This window comes from Symphalangus syndactylus, chromosome 3 (genome assembly GCF_028878055.3).
Source record: "Symphalangus syndactylus isolate Jambi chromosome 3, NHGRI_mSymSyn1-v2.1_pri, whole genome shotgun sequence".
Lineage (NCBI taxonomy): Eukaryota > Metazoa > Chordata > Mammalia > Primates > Hylobatidae > Symphalangus > Symphalangus syndactylus.
Window position 1 is genome coordinate 21,124,265 of NC_072425.2, and position 26,226 is coordinate 21,150,490.

At 40.5% G+C, this 26,226-nt stretch overlaps 1 protein-coding gene across 23 annotated transcripts in view; it reads left to right on the forward strand.

Moving 5' to 3' along the window:
* The window catches only part of DENND1A (DENN domain containing 1A), a 553,551-nt gene that overhangs the window by 199,373 nt on the left and 327,952 nt on the right, over window positions 1-26,226 (forward strand). The gene's annotated exons all lie outside the window — the stretch shown is intronic.

The window sequence follows — 26,226 nt, forward strand, 5'->3', positions numbered from 1 at the left end:
TCTTGGTAAAAATGACTTCTTCTGAAAGTGAAATACATGTAAAGTCCTGAGAAGAATACTTGTTGCAGACTAAGCCATTAATAAAGGTTACCCATTATTAACAATTGACACATTTTATTCAGCAAATATTTGAGAGGGAAATCAATGCTGTGAGTCAGGTCCCATTAATAGAGATGGATGTATAAAGTCGTGTCATAATGCAACACAAACTTTGATATTTAAGGTCTGCATTCACTAATGTCCAATAAGATTTTACTAAAAACTGGTTTAAGTCGTGAGTAGAAATTATATTAGGTTGTGCAGTTTTTCTTACTTACTGAAAGCTGAACGTGTTTTTCTTTTGTTGTTTGTTGTTTACCTGTTAGGATTTAGTTTATAAGGGGCCACATAGGTATTTCCTCAGGAAGATAACTTCCTCAAGATTTCCATGGCATAATTTGTGAGAGAATTAAGTTATGCCACCTTTGAAGTCGGTCACAGCCTGAAAGCACAAGAAGTTGTTTACAAAGGAACCCATCGATTCTCCTTTCTCTGGAAGCATCCGAGCAGTGAGGCCCGTACAGTCTTTTTGGCACAGTGACTGCTCTCGGCTGGCCAGGGGGCCCTCCTGCTGCTGGGCAGAGGATGCGCCAGAGCTTTGCTTGCAGCTAAGCAAAGCCTGCCTGCAGTTCTGCTCATGGTTAACTGCGGCCTTGCAACTGTGTACCACAGCCTACTGGTTTAGTTGCAGTCTCTTTTCCTTAATATTTTCCATCTGGCCAACAATGACCTATAAAGACAGACACAAACCAGGGTTTGAATTATAGGGAGTGTGATGCTGAAATGTTTCCAAATCACACTCGAGAACCTGTAGTCCCGGGCAGCTGCCTTTGCATATGGGACAGAAGGAAACTTTTCTCAAGTTGGTTTGCAAAGCACTGAGTCACATCAAAGACCTGAGCCATTCAGCTTTTAAGTGTTTTAAAAGGCTTCATAAATTCCTTCTCTGACTGTCACTGAATTTTAGCATTTAACTCACAGTTCTGCTACTGGTATTGAACATTTTTGAGAAAAATATAATGAGGGTCACAAGAGTGTTTCATATCCAACTTCTAAATTTTTAGCTTTATCTAAAGCTTTAACAATTAGTGAAGCTTGGGCATAATTGGTGTCATTGTGCTCTGAATGGCGTTACAATTGCAGAGATGTTTTACTATAAATTTAGAACTCATTGAAACAGATTTTAAAAATGAGTAAGAGTTGCTTTTGAATTTCTCTTTGCTAAGAATTTTCCTGAAGATGCATTTGTTAATGGTTTTGAGCCAGATTGAAATGCAATAAAGCCATCTCATATTTTTGTATCATTAGAAGCCAATTTAGAATATTTGTCAAAATTAGAATGGAAGTTCAGATTTGGAAAATTTTTTTATCAGCTATCAAAGCACTTGGGGATGATTTGTGTTTTTTACAGCTTGATTCGTTTGAGAATTGCTATTCTTCTTAGTCTTTATTTTCAGAATATCCCTTCGTCTAAGAAAGGCGAGTTGCTTCTCCCTTTTTGGAAGATGACCTGTGCTCAGAGAGGTTATGGTTTGGGTTCTGTGGCACAGCCTTGAAGAGAAAGCTGGGGAGGCTTGGGCAGACATTTTGATGCTCAGACCTCAAGTCCATGCTGCCACCTCCTGTCTGCATCCTAGCTTTCATTTTAAATCAGCCAGGCTTTTCTTCGGAAGTCTGCTCAATGACTTTTTTTTTTTTTTTTTTTGAATTTTATTTTTCTTTCTCCTCTTTTTATTTCTCTCTTCTCCTCCCCTCGCCTTCCCCTCACTCCAGGTGGTTAACTCTTTGTGCCAAAGTCGAAGTCAGATTTGGCCTGGAGCCAACATTGAGAATTCAGTGTGTTTATTTTTCAGTACCTCTAAAGGTTGAGATTCATGCTGAAGTCTCATTAGGAAATTTAGGTATATGTGGTTTTAGAAGCTGATTAGATGCTCCACAGATTTGATCTTCTGGATGCTCCCTCCCTTCAGCCTCCCTCAGTGAGTTGTGCTTCTTTTCTATTGTGGCTCTCAATTTCCAAGTCTGGGGTTAGGACGAGAAATGCAGGTTAATTGGAGCAACCCAGCTGACTCTAAGAATGGGAGTGAGCACCAAGCATTATGACTACAAAGGTTAGACTATTTCAGTGTCTTTGAGGAGGGAAGGGAAGAAGGGAGGGAAATCTGGATGTTCTTCTTTAACAAGCTGAGCAGCAAATAAAGATCACACTAGAATATGGTGGGCGTTAGGTATCACCTATTCATTCATTCAATAAATATTGGTTTAGTCAACATCTACTGCATTCTACTATGAACCAAGCAATGTAGTTGACACTGGAGTCAGAGAGATGACATGTCCTTGCGGGAGGGATGGTCAGACTAAAAACCTTGATGTGACAAGGGTATAAAAGCATGAAGCCCTGAGGGAGGTGTATTAGTCTGTTTTCATGCTGCTGATAAAGATATACCTGAGACTGGGAAGTAAAAGAGGTTTAATGGACTTACAGTTCCACCTGGCTGGGGAGGCCTCACAATCATGGTGGAAGGCAAGGGGGAGCCAGTCACATCTTACATGGATGGTAGCAAGCAAATAGAGCTGGTGCAGGGAAACTCCCATTTTTAAGGCCATCAGATTTCATAAGACTTATTCATTATCATGAGAACAGCATGGGAAAGACCACCTCCATGATTCAGTTACCTCCCACAGGGTTGCTCCCATGACACATGGGGACTGTGGGAGTTACAGTTAAAGATGAGATTTGGGTGGGAACGCAGCCAAACCATATCATTCCACACCAGCCCCTCCCAAATCTCATGTATTCACATTTCAAAACTCATCATGCCTTCCCAACAGTCCCCCAAAGTCTTAACTGATTTCATCATTAACTCAAAAGTCCACAGTCCAAAGTCTCCTGTGAGACAAGGCAAGTCCCTTCTGCCTATGAACCTGTAAAATCAAAAGCAAGTTAGTTACTTCCTGGATACATTGGGGGTACAGGAATTGGGTAAATACAGCCATTATGAATGGGAGAAATTGGCCAAAACAGAGGGGCTGTAGGCCCCATGCAAGTCTACAATCCAGCAGGGCAGTCAAATCCTAAAGTTCCAAAATTATCTCCATTGACTCCATGTCTCACATCCGGGTCACGCTGATGCGGGAGGTGGGTTCCCATGGTCTTGGGCAGCTCTGCCTCTGTGGCTTTGCAGGGTACAGCCACCCTCCTGGCTGCTTTCATGGGCTGGTGTTGAGTATCTTCAGCTTTTTCTAGGCACACAGTGCAAGCTGTCAGTGGATCTACCATTCTGGGGTCTAGAGGATGGTGGCCCTTTTCACAGCTCCACTAGGCAGTGCCTCAGTAGGGACTCTGTGTGGGAGCTCCAACCCACATTTCCCTTCTGCACTGCCCTAGCAGAAGTTCTCCATGAGGGCCCCACCCCTGCAGCAAATTTCTGCCTGAGCATCCAGGTATTTCCATACTACTCTGAAATCTAGTTGGAGGTTCCCAAACCTCAATTCTTGACTTCTCTGTTCCTGCAGGCTTAACACCATGTGGAAGCTGCAAAGGCTTGGGGCTTCCACCCTCTGAAGCAACAGCCTGAGCTGTGCTTTGGACCCTTTTAGTCACAGCTGGAGTGACTGGGACACAGGTCACCAAGTCCCTAGACTGCACCCAGTAGAGGGACCCAGGGCTCGGCCCATGAAACCATTTTTTCCTCCTAAACCTCCGGGCCTGTGATGGGAGGAGCTGCCGCAAAGGTCTCTAACATGCCTTGGAGACATTTTCCCCATTGTCTTGGTGATTAACATTCAGCTCCTCATTTAGGCAAATTTCTGCAGCCGGCTTGAATTTCTCCTCAGAAAAATGGGATTTTCTTTTCTATTATATTGTCAGGCTGCAAATTTTTCAAACTTTTATACTTTATTTCCCTTTTAAAACTGAATGCCTTTAACAGCAGCTAAGTCACCTCTTGAATGCTTTGTTGCTTAGAAATTTCTTCTGCCGGATACCCTAAATCATCTTTCTCAAGTTCAAAGTTCTACAAATCTCTAAAGCAGGAGGAAAATGCTGCCAGTCTCTTGTCTCTTTGCTAAAACATAACAAGAGTCACTTTTGCTCTAGTTACCAGCAGGTTCCTCATCTCCTTTTGAGACCACCTCATCCTGGACCTTATTGTTCATATCACTATCAGCATTTTTGTCAAAGCCATTCAACAAGTCTCTAGGAAGTTCCAAACTTTTCCACATTTTCCTGTCTTCTTCTGAGCCCTCCAAACTGTTCCAATCTCTGCCTGTTACCCAGTTCCAAAGTAACTTCCACATTTTTGGGTATCTTTTCAGCAATGCCCCACTCTACTGGTACCAATTTACTATATTAGTCTTTTCACACTGCTCATAAAGACATACCCGAGACTGGGAAGAAAAAGAGGTTTAATGGACTCACAGTTCCATATGGCTGGGAAGGCCTCACAATCATGGCGGAAGGCAAGGAGGAGTAAGTCATGTCTTACATGGATGGAAGCAGGTAAAGACAGCTGGTACAGGGAAACCCTCATTTTTATAGCCATTAGATCTCATGAGACTGATTCATTATCATCAGAACAGCATGGGGAAGACCTGCCCCCATGTTTCGATCACCTCCCACAGGGTTGCTCCCACGACACATGGGAATTGTGGGAGTTACAATTAAAGATGAGATTTGGGTGGGGACACAGCCAAACCATATCACGAGGTAGCTCACTCTTGTTGGTGGAGATGGGAAATGGGATGAAACCTGAAGAACAACTAAGAATGTTACCCAGGTGGATGGGGAGCTGGGACAGGAATGGGAGAGAAGGCAGAGCATGATAGGCAGGTTGGACAGCACAGGCAGAGGCCCAGGACCAGGGGAGCACAGTGCTTCTGCAGAATGGTGGTGCATTCAGTATGCCTGGAGCAGAGGGGAATGGCAGGAAATGAGGCTGGAAAGACCAGAGAGCAAGGACCTCACAGGCTATGTGGTGGCTTTTGGACTTGATCCTGAAGTCAGTGAAGAATGACTTGGAGAATCTTAAGGGATGACATAATCAGATTTGTGTGTTAGAAAATCATTTTGGCTCTAGCATGGAGGAACCACTTACAGGTGAGGTGAGAAGTTGTGGGAATCTGCTCTGGGGCAGAGAGGGAGGGGAAGAGTTGGTGTGGAGAGTAAGTGAGCAAGCAGGTGAGCTTGCACTCTAAGGCTGAAGACAGTTCTGGGTCAGACACTTAGAAGGAGTATCATTTATAATCTGAAAGTTCTGCTTTTCATACCTAACTCCCTAGCATTCTGCTTTTTAAATGATCACGGGATGTTTGATAAATGAATGCATGAATGCCATTTCTTTTAGGTAAAGACTGGTTTACTCTTCTAATTCCATTTTGCCTAAACTAGCCTTGAGTTGTTTGTGTTTCCCAAGTGTTTACTCCCAGCAAGATGGAGGCAGCCCACGCATGCTGGATGGCAGCAGGAAGTCAATCTTGGATTTCAGAAATTGCCATAGATAAGAATCAGCTGCAAATAATCATGGCCCAACCCATAAGAGACAGTGTTGGCAATGATAATGTTAACTCTGCTAAGATTAGTCTGAAAAGAGTTTGCATGTATTTTGAATAGCCCTGATAGAAGGGTGAACGTGTGTCTGTACAAGTTGCTGGGCCTAGTAAAGAGATTGTATTTTGGCGAATGAAAGGATCAGAGGGGCAAATCTCCTGACACTTTGCCAGGCTGAGCTGGGTCCTCCACTTTGATTACATTTGAAGTCAGTCCTATTAATGAGAACACTTTAACTGGTCTCGGACCAGTCTTTCTTCCTCTTCTCTTTACCTTTGTTCATTTGGGGCCCCCCTTTTGCCCCCCAGCATGCACAGACCCTCCTCCATTAAAGAATAAGAGCATTTTCCCTCGGAGCCCAGGCTGAGGCAGCTGCCTCTTCTGTCATCCCTCACTCCCGCTGCCCTGTTATCTTCAAGACTTAGCTGGTGGTTGCCAATCCATTACACCTGCTCTCAGGGGCCCTCCCTGTTTGAATACGTGGTGATTTTGAGCTACATTCAGATGTAGAAGGTTCACTCTTGAAAGAAAAGCTCATGTATTTAATTGATTATTGTGGCATGGAGGGAACTGTGTAATTGAGTATATTATCCATTTTCAGTATGGAAATTAAGTCAGAGCAAGCCTTTATGATTTGTGGTCGTTACTGAGGCAGCGTGGCATGGTGAAAGGAGAGCAGGCTTTGAAGCCACAGACTTGAGTTCAATATTGCTATCTTCATTTGCTACAGGTTGAGCATCCCTTATCTGAAAATTCAAAATCCGAAATGTTCTAGAGTTGGAAGCTTTTTGAGGGACATAACACCACAAGTGGGAAACTCCACACCTGAGATTATGTGATGGGTTGCCATCAAAATTTAGTCAAAATTTTGTTTCTTGAACAAAATGACTAAAAAATATTCTATCGAAGTACCTTCAGGCTATGTGTTATGAGGTGTATATGAAACATAAATGAATTTGATGTTTAGACTTGGGTCCCATCCTCAGGATTATCTTGCTCTATATATGCAAATACTTCAAAATTCAAAAAAAAAAAAAATCTGAAAACCCTTAACACTTCTGGTCCCAGGCATTTCAGATAAGACAACTCAGTCTGCAATTTAGCTGAGCCTGGTATTCACTCTCTTTAAAATGAGGATTAATAATAGCAACAGAGTCTCAGTTGTTGCAAGGATGATGATTAAACAAGATAATAGATGTCTAAGTGCCAGCTCTGTGTGTGATACCTGGAGAGCACTCCCAGGTGGACAGTTCAGTTCTCTTCATGATTGCCATCCACAGCAGTGGCAGCCATAATGCAATGGGGAGAGGATAGTCTCAGGTGTCAGAACAGGGTTTGAATCCTGGCTCAGCTGCACTTTAGCAGTCAGTGTTTGTGATACTGAGCAAGGTACCTCTGAGCCTTAGCTTATCAAATGGGAGTGGTAATTCCTACCTTACAGGGCTACGAAAACGTAACCACTGTGGTAGTCTATTTTCACACTGCTTATAAGGACATACCTGAGACTGGGTAATTTTTAAAGAAAAAGAGGTTTAATGGACTCACAGTTCCTCACGGCTGGGGAGTCCTCACAATCATGGTGGAAGGTGAAAGGCACTTCTTACGTGGTGGCAGGCAAGAGAGAGAATGAGAACCAAGCAAAAGGGATTTCCCCTTATAAAACTGTCAGATCTCGTGAGACTTATTCACTACCACGAGAACAGTATGGGGGAAACTGCCCCCGTGATTCAGTTATCTCCCACCGGATCCGTCCCACAACATGTGGGAATTATGGGAGCTACATTTCAAAATGAGATTTGGGTGAGGACACAGCCAAACCATATTACCACTTGTACAGAGCTTAGCAAGTTGTGGACACTCTGGGTGTAGTCCTTTGTTACTGTTGTCTGGGCTTTCCTTTGAAAAGAACATTGTCCCAACAGAGCCTCTAGTTCCAATGGCAGTTCAGTTTGAGTCCCAAATTTTGATGAGTCTTAATGTTCTGCAGCCAAGAGAGCCCAGAAGAGAATCATTCCAGTGTTCTTCTGGACCTGGATCTCATATGAGTAACAAAATGCAAGCATATAATCCTCATTGTGAATCTACAGGAGGCTGTTGTTTCAACTGACTTAAGAAATTTCACTGAGTATGGAAAGGATGTCAGAACTTTAGCCAGAGCTGCGACTATAATCACATTATTTTGCTGCTGCTCAGTGGAGCTAAGAAAGCTTAAGAGTATTACCATCTGGGCAAAGCTAGGCAATGGTGAACTGTGAACTGCTTACCAACTTAACAGAAACTCTTGCTACCTCATTCATTAATTAGGCCTTTATGGCACACCTTCTCTTGGTTGCTTGGCAACCATAATAGCAGTCATTAAACTCTGTCATTTTGTATTAACCCTTTGGCCCTGGGTGGATTGGGAGCCCCCACCTTAACACTAATGCATTTTACATTAGTACATCTACCTGGGAAATCCCATTCCCTTGACACTTCAGCTATAAAGAGCAAATAGCCAGAGTCCAAAACAGAAAAAGTTCTTTTTTTCTTCACATTAGTGTATGTGCTTTTAAGGCTTTACAAAATGTATCTGTCAGGATGGAGGCCATTTCCCAATTTGCTGACAGACAGACATAACATACACCCAGCAAGATGAAAAGACAGCTAGTTTCCCAGAAAACAGGAGCTGACTGTGACTTCTGTGGGCTTATGGAGGAAGGAGCTGGTGTGAAAACCAGATGGGAGAGTTGTTAAGAGTTGTATGTTTCCAAAATTGCCTTTGTAGCTGCTTTGCAAAAATTTGGACTATGCATGCTTGGGGGATAGGGGCTATTCCAACTACACACTGTTTAGCATTTCAGCAACTGATTAGAGTGGTAGGGAACAAACTGTGTACTCTGGCAAAGTCTGTGAGGAAATGCAGTGGACACAGGGCAACCTCTGGGAGACTGTCAAGGGCTCCTACGATGCTCTGCCCACTAGGTTACATAAATGTGAACAAGATGTAAAAGACTTACATTAAAATAGGGCTTAGGAATTTAAACTAGAGGTATATCCTATTTTCTATATTGAGCTAAAATGATTTGAGACTTGTGTAGTATAAGTAGAATAATTCCATTTCTCAGAAATATTAATTTTTCTCTTAGTGGAAGAAAACAGGAAGTACGTTAGGTTTTGGCATCAGACAAACCTAGGTTGGAATCCTTACTCTACCCAGTAGCTGTGTAATCTTGTACAGTTGCCTTTCTTTTTTATCTCTCTTTCCTTATCCGTAAAGTGGTGATAATAATTCCCTTTCAGAGTATTGTTGTAAGGATTAAATGAGTCACATACATTATATGTATCTCCTAGTTAAGGCATGGCCCGTGGTATAGACCCCATTCATTCTTTCAACAAACAGGACTACAGTCGTGATCAAGAATCTCCACTCGTGATTTTACAGTCAAGCTTAGTGTCAGATCCCCTTTGTGCCTCAGTTTACCAACAACGCCCAGAGAAGCTGTCACTTGCCAACATATCTGACCAGATCTGATAGTAGTATCCGGGTCACCTGGCCACCGGGTCTCTCAAATAAAGTTTATATGTAATACTGCGAAGTTTCCTAGGCTGCGGTGTGACTATATACTATTTCTCAATATATTTTGGGTGGTAACTTTAGAAGGCAAAAGGAAAAGTAAAAAGTAACCACAATTAACTAGTCCAAGTTATTAGTATCAGACTTAAAAACTAGATTAGTCATTTGCACTTACGGTTCATGTGGTTATAGTAAGGTGGGCCCTGCTAAAAATGTTGGCATTGTTTATTGAGGAGTTTAAATAAAAATTTACTCCCCTTGCCTCTGCCCCGTCAAGCATATACGTGATACTCAAACCATCTGGGATTTAAAGTGGCTACTGTTTGTTAAAAAAGCAGTAACTTCCCTGAAGGAGTTTTGTGAGTTAGGAGAAGTCACAAAGGCAATTAATTTTGTTCTTCAGAGCAGTACCTCCACTGCATTCATTTGTACTTTATGCAAGCTTAAATTATAACCCAGGAGCCAGCCGTACCATGATCCGATTTGATATTTAGTTTTGATTTTATTAGTAGTTGTCTTTAATGGATGTCTTGTCATGTAGGTTTCCTGATTATTAGTAATTTAAATTGACTCTGAGAATGAAAGGAAACCACAGGCATGAAACTGATGGACTGTGACTACAGTGGTCTTCCAGCTTTCAAGGCAGCTGTGATGGCTCTGCAGGCTGCCTCGGTTCCCCCCTCCTTCGTCCTTTTAAAGCTTTGAACACTCTTTTAGCTAATGCTGAAAATGAGAGCTTAATACTGTTACTGTATGGGAACTTTTAAAAGCAAATGGGCATCCTAAGTGTTCTTTCCTCTTTGAAGGTAAGTGTTGCGCATGGGTCTACTCTCTACTTGATCAGATCTAATTTGACCCAGGAGTAGAGATCTGTGAAGATGCTAACTGAAAAACAATGATTTCAGGGAAAGTAATTTCCCTTGTTCTTATGCTGTGCCTTTCTGCCACTCCCTAGAATTGCTTACAGTATCTTTGTGAAAGGAACAGGTGAAAATTTACTTTTCTTGCCATCTTTTGGTAGTGGCCAAGATCACATGTATCCTAAAAGAGGCTGCTCCCTGGAGTGCACCAGAGCAGCAGAAGTCATGCTGTTAAAGGGCATTTGTTGTGGCTTTAAGATCCAGTGCCTACCCGGGTGTGGTGGCTCATACCTGTAATCCCAGCACTTTGGGAGGCTGAGGTGGGGGGATCGCTTGAGGCCAGGAGTTTGAGACCACCCTGGGCAACATGGCAAAACCCCATCTCTACTAAAAATACAAAAATTAGTTGGGCATGGTGGCGCCGCATCTTGTCCCAGCTACTCAGTAGGCTGAGTTGAGAGGATCACTGGAGTCAAGGCTGCAGTGAGCTGAGGTTGCACCACTGCACTCCACACTGGGCCATGGGAGTGATATCCTGTCTCAAAAACAAAAAACGACAATAAAAAACAGATCCAGTGCCTATAGCATTAATTTCTCTGAGCTCTAGACATATAGTTGATGATCCTGGAGTCTGAGTACTTTAGGTGAGATTTAGTTTAGTTGCTGCTTAACATCTGCAAACTAGCTCTAGGTAGTTTGCTAAATAACTTTACTCACTCACTCATTAATGAAGCCTGTATTAAGTGTCCCCTTTGTTCAGGCATTGATGTGGGTGAATGAATGAAGAAAGCAAGTTTTATATGAGTCAGTGAATGAATGAGAGTTGTACCTTCTGTCTTCAGGCAGCTCACAGTCTCTGATAAGATGGTCTGACCAAGGCTCTTTTTATGTGAGTGAATTTTAGAACCTCGTGCCAGTGGGATATACTGCCAACCCAGAGTCTATAAGTCAGTTATTTTTTGCAAGAATTGAGTATTCTCATTTGTCTTGCTAATCCAGAAAAGTTAAGTTGTAAACAAAACATTTATTTATTTATTTTTTATTATTATTATTATTTTTTGGAGACAGAGTCTGTGTTGCCCAGGCTGAAGTGCAGTGGCGCGATCTTGGCTCACTGCAACCTCCACCTCCCAGGTTCAAGCAGTTCTCCCTCTCTCAGCCTCCTAAGTAGCTGGGATTACAGGTGCCCGCCACCACGCCTGGCTAATTTTTGTATTTTTTAGTAGAGATAGGGTTTTGCCATGTTGGCCAGGCTGGTCTCGAACTCCTGACCTCAGGTGATTTACCCGCCTCAGCCTCCCAAAGTGCTGGGATTACAGGCATGAGCCACTGTGCCTGGCCGTGAACAAAACATATTTTAGAAGTTACTGAAAAATAATTTTTAAGAAGCCAATGAAACCTGACTGTGGAGAAATATATTCCTGGCAACCAACCTGTGGACTCAGAGAAAGAACCTAGGATGAAATCAGTTTTCAATTTGTCTGTTCCCCCACTTCCTCCATTGTTTTATAGTTATGATCATTTAAAGGCATGTGAATGTATGTGAAACTGTGCTGCTTTTCTCATGCTAGAGCACTTCTAGTTCTCTTACAGTAGGGCTGACTCTGAGAGTTGGTTTTTGTTTCTGTTTTTGTATTTTGAGATGAAGTCTCACCCTGTCCCCTAGGCTGGAGTGCAGTGGCATGATCTTGGCTCACTGCAACCTCTGCCTCCTGGGTTCAAGCAATTCTCCTGCTTCAGCCTCCCTGGTAGCTGGGATTACAGGCATACACCACCACACCCGGCTAATTTTTGTATTTTTAGTGGAGATGGGGTTTCACCATGTTGGCCACGCTGGTCTCGAACTCCTGACCTTAAGTGATCCACCCAACTCAGCCACTCAAAGTGCTGGGATTACAGGTGTGAGCCATTGCGCCTGGCCAACGCTGAGAGTTTTTGTCCTCTCAACGTGGTGGTAGACAAGGTCGCTTGGCAGGAGCTACCTGCACACTTTCTCAGCTTTCCCCACTGCTGGGGCTGGTATCTGTGACTGAAACAGGGTCAGCTGCAATGTGAGAGGACACTAGTCCCAGCCCACCAGAGTGATTTCTTTGGAGTGTTCTGGTAAAACTGCCGAGGGTAGGTGCTGGTCACCACCCAAGCTGACCCCACTGACCATCCTTTCTTGAGCATAAAATGCCACTACTTTGTCTTTCCTTTACTCAATCAATTCTAATATACTTGCTAGGCAAGCATGCTTCTAACTGTACACACTAAGTTTTAAGTACTGTTAAAAGTAAATTCCAATTTTTAGATGGCTTTTTATAAGAGGCATCATGGCATAATTTGTGATTTTTTTTTTTTTACTCTTCTCTACATAAGTAAAGGTATAGTGGCAAAGTCAGACAGATCTAGAGTCAAATCTCAGCCCCATCTTTCATAAACTATATGACCTCGGGCAAGATATTTCACCTCTGAATTTCAGTGTTTCTGTTGATGGAATAGTGACAATAATGTTATTAGTAATAATATTCTTATTGTCAAAATTAAATATGATAATGTATCTAAGAATTATCAACATAGTGTGAATTTCAAGAGAGTATAGTTTTTTTTCTAATTGTCTTTATTTTAAAATGTATTCATTGTTATTTACCCCAACTTGTGGAAAACCGTGTAGGTTTCAGTGCCATCATAAGGAGTATGTGGAAAGGTATGATGAAAAGCCCAAAGTCCCGTGGTCCCACTCCTATGAGCAGTTGCTGTGGAGACATGGAAATGCTATTCTGAATTGACCTAACCAGTGGTCCTGTGCTCTAATCTCTGATTCCCAGATGATAACAGATGTCTCTTAAGTGATTCCAGGTGTTCTGAACATAGCGAAATCTCTTATCTGCCACATCCACGGTTACTCCTTAAAGTTCTTTTATATTACCTCTTTAATAGTATTTGAAGGATCGAGATTCCTTGACAGCTGTTGGAACTCTAACTCCCTACTTGAAGGGACTCTGCTTTTAGTCCTCAGGTGATCTCCAGACTTTCATGCTGTACCGTTTGATTCGGGCCCACATGCCAAATAGTTTTAATATGTTCTCCTTTTTTATTAAACAGGTTTTGTCATGTCCAAGAGATTTCCTGCTGGTAGCAGCTATAACTTTTTCTCACCATCAAGGCATTCCCTGCCCCTTGTTAACTCTCGGTCAGGGATTTTCTGCATACTTCTCTTCAAAATGTTCTCGTTGGCATCGTATAGGCGGTGAAGTTTTCCCTGACTACCTTAGGAGTTCAGTACTCCCTTTTCCATCATTTAGAGTGTTTTATGCATACTTGTAGTTTCAGACCTTTAAAGGCCCATTTGTACTTTGGGGGACATTCTCTTTTGTCCAACCTGAGCTTTGCTTCTGTAGCAGGAGCTGAGGTATTTAGGTAGAACTTTCTGCCAGATTAAATCTGTTGGAAATATCGAAGGCAGAATGTTGTAGTTACAGAGTTGAACTTGATTTCTAATGCCAGCTCTATGTTTTAATATCCTTTTGACCTTGGGCTAGTTACTTAGTCTTTTCACATTAGCCTGTTTTGTTAATTAATTAATTTCTCTCCTAAACCCAGTTAAAAGAAGCCAACATTTCCACTGTTATAACAGAGGCAGGGAGGAGGAACCAATGGCTACAGATTTCCATTTGTACATCTAGTGCCTGGTCTATGTCATTGTCGTCATGGTGGTGGTAACAGCTAATGCTTATGGCATGTTTACTCTGTGTCAGGCACTATTCTAAATGCTCCATATACTTGTCTTTTTAAATCTCCATCACAACCCTATGAAGTTGGTACTACTGTTATCTCCAATTTAGAAATGAATGAACAGGAGCACAAAGAGGTGAAGTAATTTACCCAACGGACAGAGCTAGAGTAAAAACACTGGCGATCTGGTTCCAGAGCCCAGACTTCCAAAAGTGTTTAATAAATATGTAAATATGCATTGAATGAATGAATGTGTTGTTGGAAAGTTGAGGTAACTCCTGTCTGAACCTCTGTTTTCTTGATGAAGTAGGTGGTAAGATCAGATACTGAGGATGAGGAAGAGAGAGTATGAAGATTAAAGATTTGAGTAGATACGGAATAGTCATGTAGGCCAACTAGTGGAAAAGGCTGGACAGTGTTGAAGGCTTAGTTGATGTTGTAGATTTTATAAATGTAGAATTCTTAGAGGTATATTATGTTTGTGTGGAATTTTTCCCTAGCTATGCATATTAGCCTAATGTAGGCACAGAGAAGGTAAATAGTTGCATTCATTCAAGGATAAGGCATTTCCATACATCAGGGATGAAAGGAAAAGAGGCACATGCCTGTATGGTCTGGATATCATGGACCATAGAACTGAGCTGGATCAGCCAGTGGTGAAGAAAGGAGAGTCTCATACTTGAGAAGAATGAAGAGACCATTAGTGATAAGGGTTAAGAACAGGTAGAAAAGGAGTTGTAAGATGAATGAACACCAAAGATAAGAAACTAGTTTCAGAATTGGGAAGTCTTAATTAGTGATTTTAGAGGCAGGGCGGGTTTGGTAATGGAAAGGTTAAGGGGAGACTAAAGAGTGTGGCTGGGATGCAGTAAAGAAGGAGGTCAGAATGATGAGGTCATTGAAGTCCCTGAGAGCCAGGGTGTTGAATGACTGCTCCCATCAACTGTGCACATGGTAGTTATGCTTTAGGTTTGCAGTAGGTAGGAGGTCACAGTAGCAGTGGACTTGAAAGACATTGCTTTGTTGAATTTATATATATGTGTGTGTGTGTGTGTGCGTGTGCGCATTTTTTTTATTTTTTATTTTTTTAAATTTATTATTATTTTGAGACGGAGTCTCCTTCTGTTGTCCAGGCTGGAGTGCAGTGGCATGATCTTGGCTCACTGCAACATCTGCCTCCTGGGTTCAAGCGATTCTCCTGCCTCAGCCTCTCTGAGTAGCTGTGATTACAGGCGCCCGCCACCACGCCCGGCTAATTTTTGTGTTTTTAGTAGAAACAAGGGTTCACCATGTTGGCCAGGCTGGTTTTGAACTCCTGACCTCAGGTGATCCACTCGCCTCAGCCTCCCAAAGTGCTGGGATTACAGGTGTGAGCCACCACACCCGGCCTGTATATATTTTTTAATTGACGAAAACTGTATATATTTATACTGTATAGCATGATGTTTTGATACGTGTATATATTGTAGAATAGCTAAATCAAGCTATTTAATGTATGAATATAATGCATATTTGTTTACTCCTTTTTGTGTAAATATTCTCAAATACACATTACTCATCCAAGATAGATGCGGGAAATACATTAAAAAGATCTCTTCCGGCTGGGCATGGTGGCTCATGCCTGTAATCCCAGCACATTGAGAGTCCGAGGCAGGTGGATCATGTGAGGTCAGGGGTTTGAGACCAGCCTGGCCAACATGGTGAAACCCTGTCTCTACTAAAAGTACAAACATTAGCCTGGCATGGTGGCACACACCTGTAATCCCAGCCACTTGGGAGGCTGAGGCAGGAGAATTGCTTGAAGCCGGGAGATGGAGGTTGCAGTGAGTCAAGATCGTGCTACTGCACTCCAGCCTGGGCAACGAGAGTGAAACTGTCTCAAAAAAAAAAAAAAAAAAAAACCTCCAAGATTTTTCATTAAATTATAATCTTTAGGGAGTACAACTTGTGCCTAACAACATTTAAAAATTATCAGAATTTCTTAAAAAGCTCAAAGCAAATTTGTATAATGCCAATGTGTGTGTGTGTGTTTTTTTTTTTTTTGCTTTTTAATGAGGCTTTATAGATGACTCAGCAGCATAGCTGCACTCAAGTTATCTTTTCTTGGTTGGCGAGTGACTAGAAAGGATTCCCTAGAGTGGTAGTGGTAGCCTTGTTGAACTCAGCCTTCAGAATTCAGCATTCAAACTCCAGTAGGGATTTCCCAGTTGATTGTTGCCTATAACTAAATAAAAGGCCTTCAAAACTCTTATTACATGGTGCCTTTTTGCAAAAGTTCATTGGTGGCATAAAAAGACAAAACAGGATACATGAACAAAAGCCCTTATATCACAATACCCTATTATTACCTTTTCTTAGATTTTATATCTTTAGACGCACACACTTTTTAAATTAGTGAAAAACATTTGTATGTATCCAAGGATTATTTAGAGCTAGGTAAAGAATTTGGAAGTGCTTTCGTAGTTCTTAGGTATGTTGGAAATTTGGACATCATCATGATGTGATGAAAAGAGTATTAACTTTGAAAGCAGAAAGACCTGGTTCAAATACTAGTTCCACCACTTGCTACCACTTGGCTATTGTGAGAAAGTTATTAAACTTTCCTGAGTGTTGGATTCTTTATCTCTAGTGATAATTCTTAATTCATTGAGTTGTGACTAGGGTAGGTAAATATATGGCACAAAGTGGTTGCTGAACAAATACTAACTTTTCCTTTCCAATACCCCTCTTCCCATTATTCAAGTGAATTTTGGATCCTTTGTCTTGAGGAAATCTTGGTTTTTCAAGTTCCTTAGAAATTCCAAATGGAAACTGTCATATATTTTCCAGCTTTCATGAGTGTGGCTAGTTTTTAGGAGAAATTTCAGTAGGGACTGTCAGCAGTGCAGTTTACAATGCAGGCGCATGATATCTGCCGAAATTGGCCCCTGCAGAGGTTAGGGTGTATGGGTGGGCCATCACTGCGCAGCAGGCCATATAGCAAGGTAGTAGCAAGCTAGGATGCAGGAGGAAGGCAAGATCTACAGAAGACTTAAAGGGACATTGGGAAGTAAGAGATCAGGGGTGGAGGGTAAGAGGTGTCTGACATTTGTTCTCTGAGGTCAAGTTCAGACTGTGGCAAAGCAGAATCAGTGCCAAGCCAAGCATAGAGACTCCAGGGGAATTCAGAATGGGGAAAATGAGGCAAGAGAATGTGTTAGAGCAGAGCTGATCCCAGTATAAGAATCAGTGCTTGATCATTACGAGAATTCTATCCAAAAGGCACGAGAACAAAGAACATACCTTCTCACCTGGAAACTGGGGCACTGGTGCTCAGAGAGGGGCCTGGGTCTGGAGTAGGACTGGGAAAGAGAAGTCCTAGGAACAGAGGAGGCCTTAGTTACAGAGTCTGCTAAACTGGCAGGGGATCTGTCTGCTCCATTTAGGCCTTCTTCCTGATAGGGTTGCAGAAATGCTAGCATCTCCACTTTTTAGACATAGAACAGACTTGACCACTTTCAGTCCTGCTGGGTTGTAGAGTGACAGCTCTTGATATGCTGACCAGCTGGCTCAAAGTCGATTCTAGGGGAATGAATGATAGGCAGCCTACTGATAGCCAAAAGGGGCTGAGGCAGGGGGAGTTATCCCAATACTGTAAATGAAATTCAAGTATGTTTAACCCATGGTCATCTATTTAGTGTATCATACATAACAGTAAAGTCAAAGCCAATGACCTGAAGAAATCAAATGGTGTTTTCTTAAGAGGTTAGAATTCAGTTAAAAGCAAAATTCAAGTCTTAGGTACTAAGAATGCTAAAACAGAAGGCTCCGGTAGTCTTTTCTTTTTTTGTTTTTAAAAATTCCCAATTATGTAATCAATACATGCTCATTGCTCATCCTACTCCCCCTGCCAAACTGAAGGTGCTATAAGAAACTAGAAGAAGAAAAAACCCCACATAACCCTACCATCTGCATGCAACAATGATGACATATTCTTTTATTTTTTATATACTTGTAATATTTTGTATGTGGTTACTTAAAATTTATTTTTCTGGTCATGAATATACTTAGACTCTGAAGTAAATGTGCAACACGCTAAAAAACTGAAGAAAATGGCCCAAAATTCCATCTACTCAGAGAATTTAAGCTTCCAAAAATATTGTGCAAGCAATGCATCAATATTTTTCTTGTAAATAATTAAAATAACATATAAATATGTAATTAATATAGGTATAATGCAGGTTTCCTTTGATCACCTCTCAATTCCAGTCCTCTATCCAGAATAGAACTCTTATACATAAATAATTATTACATATATTCTTTCATATGCATCTAATTATATAGAATATATGTAAGGTAATGATAAACACTGGAGAGTCTATTGCTCAACTAAAGAATACGACCATTAGCATTAAAACCACTCCTGTTGGTGGACCACATGGGTTCTCAATTTTTTCTTTTCTTTTTTTTTTTTTTTTTTTTTTTTTTTTTTTTTTTTTTTTTTTTGCTATAACAAACACTGCTATTATGAAGCCTCAGAAAAGAAATTCTGCAATCTGCTATCACCACATCTCACCCACCTGCAAGTTTACCCGTATATGCTACCATCTCCCCTGTTATCATGGATGCATTTTCCAGATTCCTAGCAAGAACAAAACCACGCATCCATGCACTAGATTCCATCCCCTTTTGTCTACTCAAGACATGATTCCATCAGTTCTCCTCTTCCCATTCTGAATTATTTCCCCCTCTCTACTGGATCTTCCCCTCATTGTGGAAGCATGTAGCTATTTCTCCTATCTTAGTGGATGGGAGTAGGAAAACATCCTCTTGAACTAATATTGCTCTCCCATTAGGTCTCTATTTCCTCTTCCCTTTACAGCAAAATTCCTTTAAAATTCCTTTAAAAAGTTGCTGAATTTGTTGTCTTCGGTTCTCCACTGAAGTTATTCCAGTCAGGCTTCCACTCCCACCACCCCTCTGAATCTGCTCTTGTCATGGTTATCAGTGACCAAAAATGTGATTAATTCTCAGTTCTCCTCTTTCTTGATCTGTTTGACATGATCACTGCCTTCTCTTTGATATATTTTCCTCATGTGACCTCCAGGGAAGGGAACCCTATTTTCCTGATTTCCTGCTACTTCCTTGGCTTTTCTTCCTGTCTCCTTTGCCAGTTATTCCATACCTCCCCAAAGTGTTAAATGGTGCTTCCTTCCAGGGCTCAGTCCTTGGGCTTCTTTTTTTTTTTCCTTTTTGAGACAGAGTTTTGCTCTTGTTCCCCAGGCTGGAGTGCAATGGTGCGATCTTGGCTCACTGCAACCTCCGCCTCCCAGGTTCAAGTGATTCTCCTGCCTCAGCCTCCCGAGTAGCTGGGATTACAGGCATGCGCCACCATGCCCGGCTAATTTTGTATTTTTAGTAGAGACAGGGTTTCTCCATGTTGATCAGGCTGGTCTCAAACTCCTGATATCAGGTGATCCACCTGCCTCGGCCTCCCAAAGTGCTGGGATTACAGGCATGAGCCACCGCTCCCGGCCCTGATCTTCTTTTCTTTAAATATATTTACTCCGTTCATTGCACCCAGTGTCATGTCATGTCTATTAACACCTTCTGACAACTCCCAGAATTAAATAGCAATCTCAGACCTGGACTTTTCCCTTGAACTCCAGCTGCTTACACCTTCTCTTGGCTATGTGATAGGCATTTTTATGTAACACATCCAAAATTCAGCTTCTGATTTTTCTCCTCAACTCTATTCTTAGTCTTCCCCATCTCAGTTAAGGGCAGGACAATACCAATTTTTTCCATTTGATAATGCCAAAAACCTTGGAGTTGTTTTTGACCCTTCTCTCTTTTTTTTTTTTTTTTTTTTTTTTTTTTTTGAGACAGAGTCTTGCTCTGTCACCCAGGCTGGAGTGCAGTGGCGTGATCTTGGTTCACTGCAAGCTCCACCTCCTGGGTTCACGCAATTCTCCTGCCTCAGCCTCCCGAGTAGCTGGGATGACAGGCACCCACCACCATGCCCAGCTAATTTTTTGTATTTTTAGTAGAGACCGGGTTTCACCGTGTTAGCCAGGATGGTCTCGATTTCCTGACCTCATGATCCACCTGTCTTGGCCTCCCAAAGTGCTGGGATTACAGGCATGAGCCACCGCGCCCGGCTGACCCTTCTCTTTATTGTCCACATACTCTATATCCAAGCCATCCACAAATTCAGCCATATCTTATATTGAAAAATATCTTGGGAGGCCAAAGTGGGCAGATCGTGAGGTCAGGAATTTGAGACCAGCCTGGCCAACATAGTGAAACTCCGTCTCTACTAAAAATACAAAAAATTAGCTGGGCATGGTGGCGGACGCCTGTAATCCCAGCTATTTGGGAGGCTGAGGCAGGAGAATAGCTTGAACCAGGGAGGCGGAGGTTGCAGTGAGCCGAGATCGTGCCACTGCACTCCAGCCTGGGTGACAGTGCAAGACTCTGTCTCAAAAAAAAAAAAAAAAAAAAGAAAAAAATATCTAGTATCTGTTGATGTAGCCCCACTTCCACCACTACCACCCTGGTCCAAGCCAACAACATTTCTTGCTGCGTTGTTAGAACTGGTTTCCCTGTTTCTAATCTTAACCTCCTAGATGCAGCTTTTCTCATACTGCATTTCTCGTCTGATCCCAGAACACAAAACAGGATTTGAATGACACTATTTTCTCAGTTCTCCCAAGGATGGTACATATTATTCTTGCTGTGTCGATTACTGTGGTCTTAATATCTATCTAGTTCTCTACGTCTTCTTTTCTTCTTGGATGTTCTGCTTTTCTTGGTACTGTGCCTTTCCATGTAAATTTTAGATTCAGTAATATTATCAAGTTTCATAAAAACCTGGTTGAAATTTTCACTAAATACAGGTTAAGTCTGGAGTGAATTGATACCTTTATGTTAGTGAGTTTTCCTGCCCAATTCCTGAACATGGTGTCAGTTTATTTAGATTTTAATATCTTTTAAAAACACTTCAAAATTTCTTCCATAATGTTCCTACATATCTTTACTTCGTTTTTTTCCCCTAAGGACCTGTGTTTTTATGGGTTCTATAAATGGCATATATTTTTAATTACATTTTTCTGTTCTTGTCTTTAGAGACTCAATTGATTTCTGAATATTGATCTTTTGCCCAGCTACCTAATTCTAGTGTTTATTATATATCCTTTTGGATTTCAGATATAAAATTATATAATTTGTAAATAACCACTTTACCTTTTTTCCCCTTTCCTATTCTTTGTACCCTTTATTTCCTTTTCTTGTCCAGCTGTGCTGCTTAGTATCTTCGGTACAATGTTGAGCAAAAGTAAAGATAATGAATATGCTCTTATTGTTCTTCATTTTAAAGAAAGTATATTAGCATTTCTCCAGTAAGTTGTAAATAGATATTCTTTCTTAGATTAAGGAGATTCTTTTTTGCACTTGTTTTACTTACTTGCTACAAATGAGTATGTCTAATTGTTACTCTTAAACTAATTCACTTATTTGTTCTTGCTGTCTTCACAATGCTTTGTCTCTCATGTTTTTTTTCTATTAAAAAAAATTCATCTTGTGTGGGATTTCAGCAATTCTGGAACATTCTCAACCATTATTTCTTTGACTTTTGATGCTTCGTTTTCTTATTATATCCTTCTGGAAATTTGATTAGAATACATTAGGCTTTTTCACTCTCTTTCATGTTGCTTATTTTCCTTTTTCAATTATTTCTTCTTCTTGTCTATTTAGATCCATTATGAATAATGTATCTGGGTTTATCTTCCATCTCACTAATGCCACCTTTACTGGTGTCTAATCTTTTCATTTTGTGATGTTCCATGTTGTTCTTTTATAGATCTGCTTGGCTGTTTGTAGTCTTTTTTTCCCCACCATTGTCAATCATTCCTTTAAAAAATGAAAAACTATGTTTTTTACATGCATTAAACACTTTTTTTATTCTGTATCTGATTATTTTAGTTGTCCACAAACCTTTATTTGTAGGAATTGGGGAGTGGTGGGGCTTGGCTAAATTTGAATCCCTCTAGAGTATGTTTATATTTCAACTATGCTTCTGGCTATTACCTAGGAATACTAATAATTTGGGTTCTCTATAAATATGTTTGCCATTTTATGAGACCATGATAGGTGAATTTGGATTGCAACTCCATGTGAGAGCATACTTTTAGTTAGACGTGTCACTGGAGATATTTGCTTGTACCCTGCAACAGCATCAAGAATGAAGAATTTTCTGCTGATAGAGTTTAATCAGAATATTTTATCCTTACACTAAAGATGTAGCCCTTGACCACCTAAGTATTAGGCTGTAGTGTACTTAAGAGATTTCTAGGCTTTATCTCCTTTCACCTCTGCCCTGTGTCTCCATCATTTTGGGAGCTCAAAGTGTTCACAGTTTGGCAAAGAGCTTCGGGGGTAAAAACTAGCTTTATTGCTTGTTTACCTTTCTGAGTTCCATTTCTTTTTCATTTTATTTTTCGGGCCTCTAGAGTGTTTACTTTTTACCAGATTAGCAATATTTTTAAAGATGGTACATGAAAATGTATAATCTGGCATTTAATTGTATCAGTTGGGAGGGTTTTCAAAGTATCTAATCTTCCATAGGCCAAAATGGATGAACTAAAGAAATGAAAACATGTATAAATATAAAATATATATTTACATACACTAAAATGCACCAATTTTAAGTGTACAATTTCATGAGTTTGACAAATGTATACAGATATATAACCACTACCATGGTCAAGATACAGAACGTTTCTGTCACTCCCAAAAGTTCTCTGTGCCCCTTTTTAGTCACCCCAACCTCCCCTGGCCCTAGGCAAGCACAGATCTGTTTTCTTTCATTGTCAATTAACTTTATCTTTCCTAGAATTTTATTTAAATGGAAAGGAGTACAATATGTACTCCTTTGTGTCTAGCTTCTTTTGCTCAGCATAACATTTTTGAGATTCATTCATGTTATTTATATATGAGTAGCTTGTTCTTTTTGGTAAGGACTTATTACTGCCATTTTAATTGTTTTCTAGGTCCTTTCTTTCTTCCTCTCTTACTGTTTCCTTTGTGGTTGAGTGATTTTTCTATAGTAGTATGTTTTGATTCTTTACTTTTTATTTTTAGTGTATCATAGTTTTTTGCTTTGTAGTTACCATGAAGCATATAAAAAACATAACTATAACAGGTTATTTTAAGCTGATAACAACTTAACTTTGATCACATGGAGACCAAAAAACTCTGTACTTTAACTCTACCTCCTCCCCCGACATTTTGAAATTTGATGTCATAATTCACATCTTTTTATAATGTATATCCCTTAACAAATTATCGTAGTTAGTTTTTAGGCTGGGTGCAGTGGCTCACACCTGTAATCCTAGGTGCATGAATCACTTGAGTCCAGGAGTTCGAGACCAACCTGGGTAACATAGTGAAACCCCATCTCTACTACAAATACAAAACAAAGAAATTAGCCATGTGTGGTGGTGCATGCCTGTGGTCCCAGCTACTTGGTGGGCTGAGCCAAGAGAATCGCTTGAACCCAGGAGGCAGAGGTTACAGTGAGCTGAGATTACGGCCACTACACTCCAGCCTGGGCTACAGGGAAAGACTCTGTCTCAAAAGAAAAGAAAATTATTGTAGTTATTTTTAAAATAGTTTTGTCTTTTAACCTATATACTTACGATATAAGGGACTTACATACCACCATTACGGCATTAGAGTATTATAAATTTGACTGTATACTTACTTTTACTTTCAGATGTTTTATGTTATTTATTAGCATCCTTTTCTTTCAGCTTAAGGAACTCCCTTTGGCACTGCTTGTAAGACAGGTCTGGTGATAGTGAACTCCCTTAGCTTTTGTTTGTCTGGAAAAATCTTTCTCTCTCTTTCATTTCTGTAGGATAGATTTGCTGGGTACAGTATTCTTGGTTGACAGTATTTTTCCTTCAGCACTATAAATATGTCATCCCAGTCTTTCCTGGCTTATAATGTTTATTCTAGAAGTTTGCTGCTGGGTGTCTTGGAACTCCCTTATATATTATTTGCTTCTTTTGTCTTGCTGCTTTCAGGATTTTCTCTTTGTCTTTGATCTTTGACAGTTTGATTAGATTCTATCTTGGGGTAGTCTTACTTGAATTGAATCTGATTGGAGGCTTTTGACCTTTCTGTACCTGGATATTTGTATCTTTCTGTAGGTTTGGAATATTTTTTGCTATTATTTATTTAAATAAGCTTTCCTACTTTCTCTACCCCTTCTTGAATACCAGCAACTCATACATTTGCTCTTTTGATGCCATTCCATAAATCTCATAAGCTTTCTTCATTCCTTTTTTTCCTTTTTTCTCCTCTGATTGTATATTTTCAAATAACCTGTCTTTGACTTCACAGATTTTTTTCCTTCTGCTTAATCAGGTCTGCTATTGATTTTCTTTATTGTGTTTTTATTTTGTATTTTTCAACTCCTGAAAAATATTTTTAAAAATTATTTTAGGCTCTGTTAAATTTCTAATTCTGGTCACTTACTGTGTTTCTCATTTCATTGAATTGTTTATTGGCATCTTTAAAATAGCTATTTTGGATTCTCTATCAGGCAGTACATACATCTCTGTCTCTTTATGGTCAGTCACTAGTACCTCATTTTGTCTGTTTAGTGACAACGTGTTTCCCTGATCCTTGTAGTCATGCATCAACCTTCTGTGCATTGAAGAAGTAGGTACTTATTCCAGTCTTTGTAAGCTTTTGTGGCTTTGTTTTGGAACCTCCTTCAAAAGTAAGCTTGTTCAGAGTTTCTAGGCAGGTTGTCTGGTCTCGTCCCTAATCCTCGGATTGCTGTAGCTGTGGTAGCTTAGCATGCTAAGCCCATGGCTACCAAGGCTGGTACAGCACTGGGATGTACCTGAAGCTCTTGGCTGCTGAGAGCCTGATTGTTGCTGTGGGTTATTCATAGCCTAAGGCCACTGTAGTCAGCTGGCAGTGATGCAGGCCAGAACTCAAATCTGTGTTGTAGGGGCTACAGGTCTCTGGTGCTGGGGTGAGTCTAGAAGCTCAGTTCACAGCTATCAGCCTGGAGTCAGAGGTCCTAGAGGTCTGCCTGATGCTGAGTTTTATGGTGGCAGGCTCAGTATTGGGGACCTAGGCAAAGTCTTACACTTATTTCTCTCTCTTTCCCCCAGGCAGATGGTATCTCTTTCCACTGCCTGAGGTAAGGGGAGGGTTGACATGGGTAATGCAAAATTGTCCTTTCTACCCTCTTTGATGTGTCTTTCTTATTATTGTACTATAACCAGGCACTATGATCTGTTACCTGGTTTCTTTAGCTCTTGTGAGGGTATTTTGAACTGTTTAAATTGATGTTTCTGTGTAGGGATAATCCCTGGGGAGTTCATTTCTGCCATTTTGCTCTACCTTCTATCAATTTTTACTTCCTGACTTCATGCTTTTTGTGTTCTATGAAATCTCTGCATAACTTAAGAGCACAGAGATTTTCCGCTACATTGTCTTATAGACATTTTGTAGGTTTATCTCTTATATTTAGGTCTTCAGTCCATTTCTATAAATTTTTGTATGTAGTGTGAGGTAAGGAAATGGGTATTAAAATTGTAAGTTCAAATTAATAAAACAGAGGCTTTTATAATAGCATCAAAATATGAAATACCAAGGGATACATTGAACAAAATATTTGCCTGACCTGTGCACTGAAAAAATAAAAAACATTGCTGAGATACATTTTTTTAAAAAGATCTAAATGGATATACCAGGCTGATAGATTCAAGGATTCTATGTTGTCAGGATGTTATGATGGCTAATTTTGTGTGTCAACTTGTCTAGGCTGTGGTACCCAATTATTTGCTCAAATACTAGTATAGATGGTACTGTGAAGGTATTTTAAATGTAACTAACGTTTATAATCGTTGACTTTTGGTAAAGGAGATCACCCTCCATAATGTTGGTGGTCCTCATCCAATCAGTTTAAAGCCTTCAGAGCAGAAACTGAGGTTTTCCAGAGAAGAAAGAATTCTGCTTCAAGACTGTAATTTAAAAATCCTTCCTGAGTTCCCGGCTTGCTGGCCTGCCCTACAAATTTTGGACTCAAGACTGCAACATCAGTTGTTACCTGAGTTTCCAGCCCACTGGCCTGTCCTATAGATTTCAAACTTGCCTCAACCAGTTCCTTAACATAAATCTCTTTATACACACACACACACATGCATACAACAGTCTATTCTGTTTCTCTGGAGGACTGTTACTGATACAGATGTCAGTTCTCCCCAAATTGATCTATACAGTCAATGCAATACCACCAGGCCTTTTTTTCCTTCAGAATTGGGCAAGCTGATTCTAAAATCTATATGAAGAGTTTTGTGGCAAAGAACTTAGGCAAAATAACTTTTCAAAAGAAGAGTAAAGTTGGAGGACACATATTACCTGATCTCAAGTTTTATTGTAAAGCTACAATAATTGAGACATTGTGGTATTGGCACAAGGGTAGACCATATGGATTAGTAGAACAG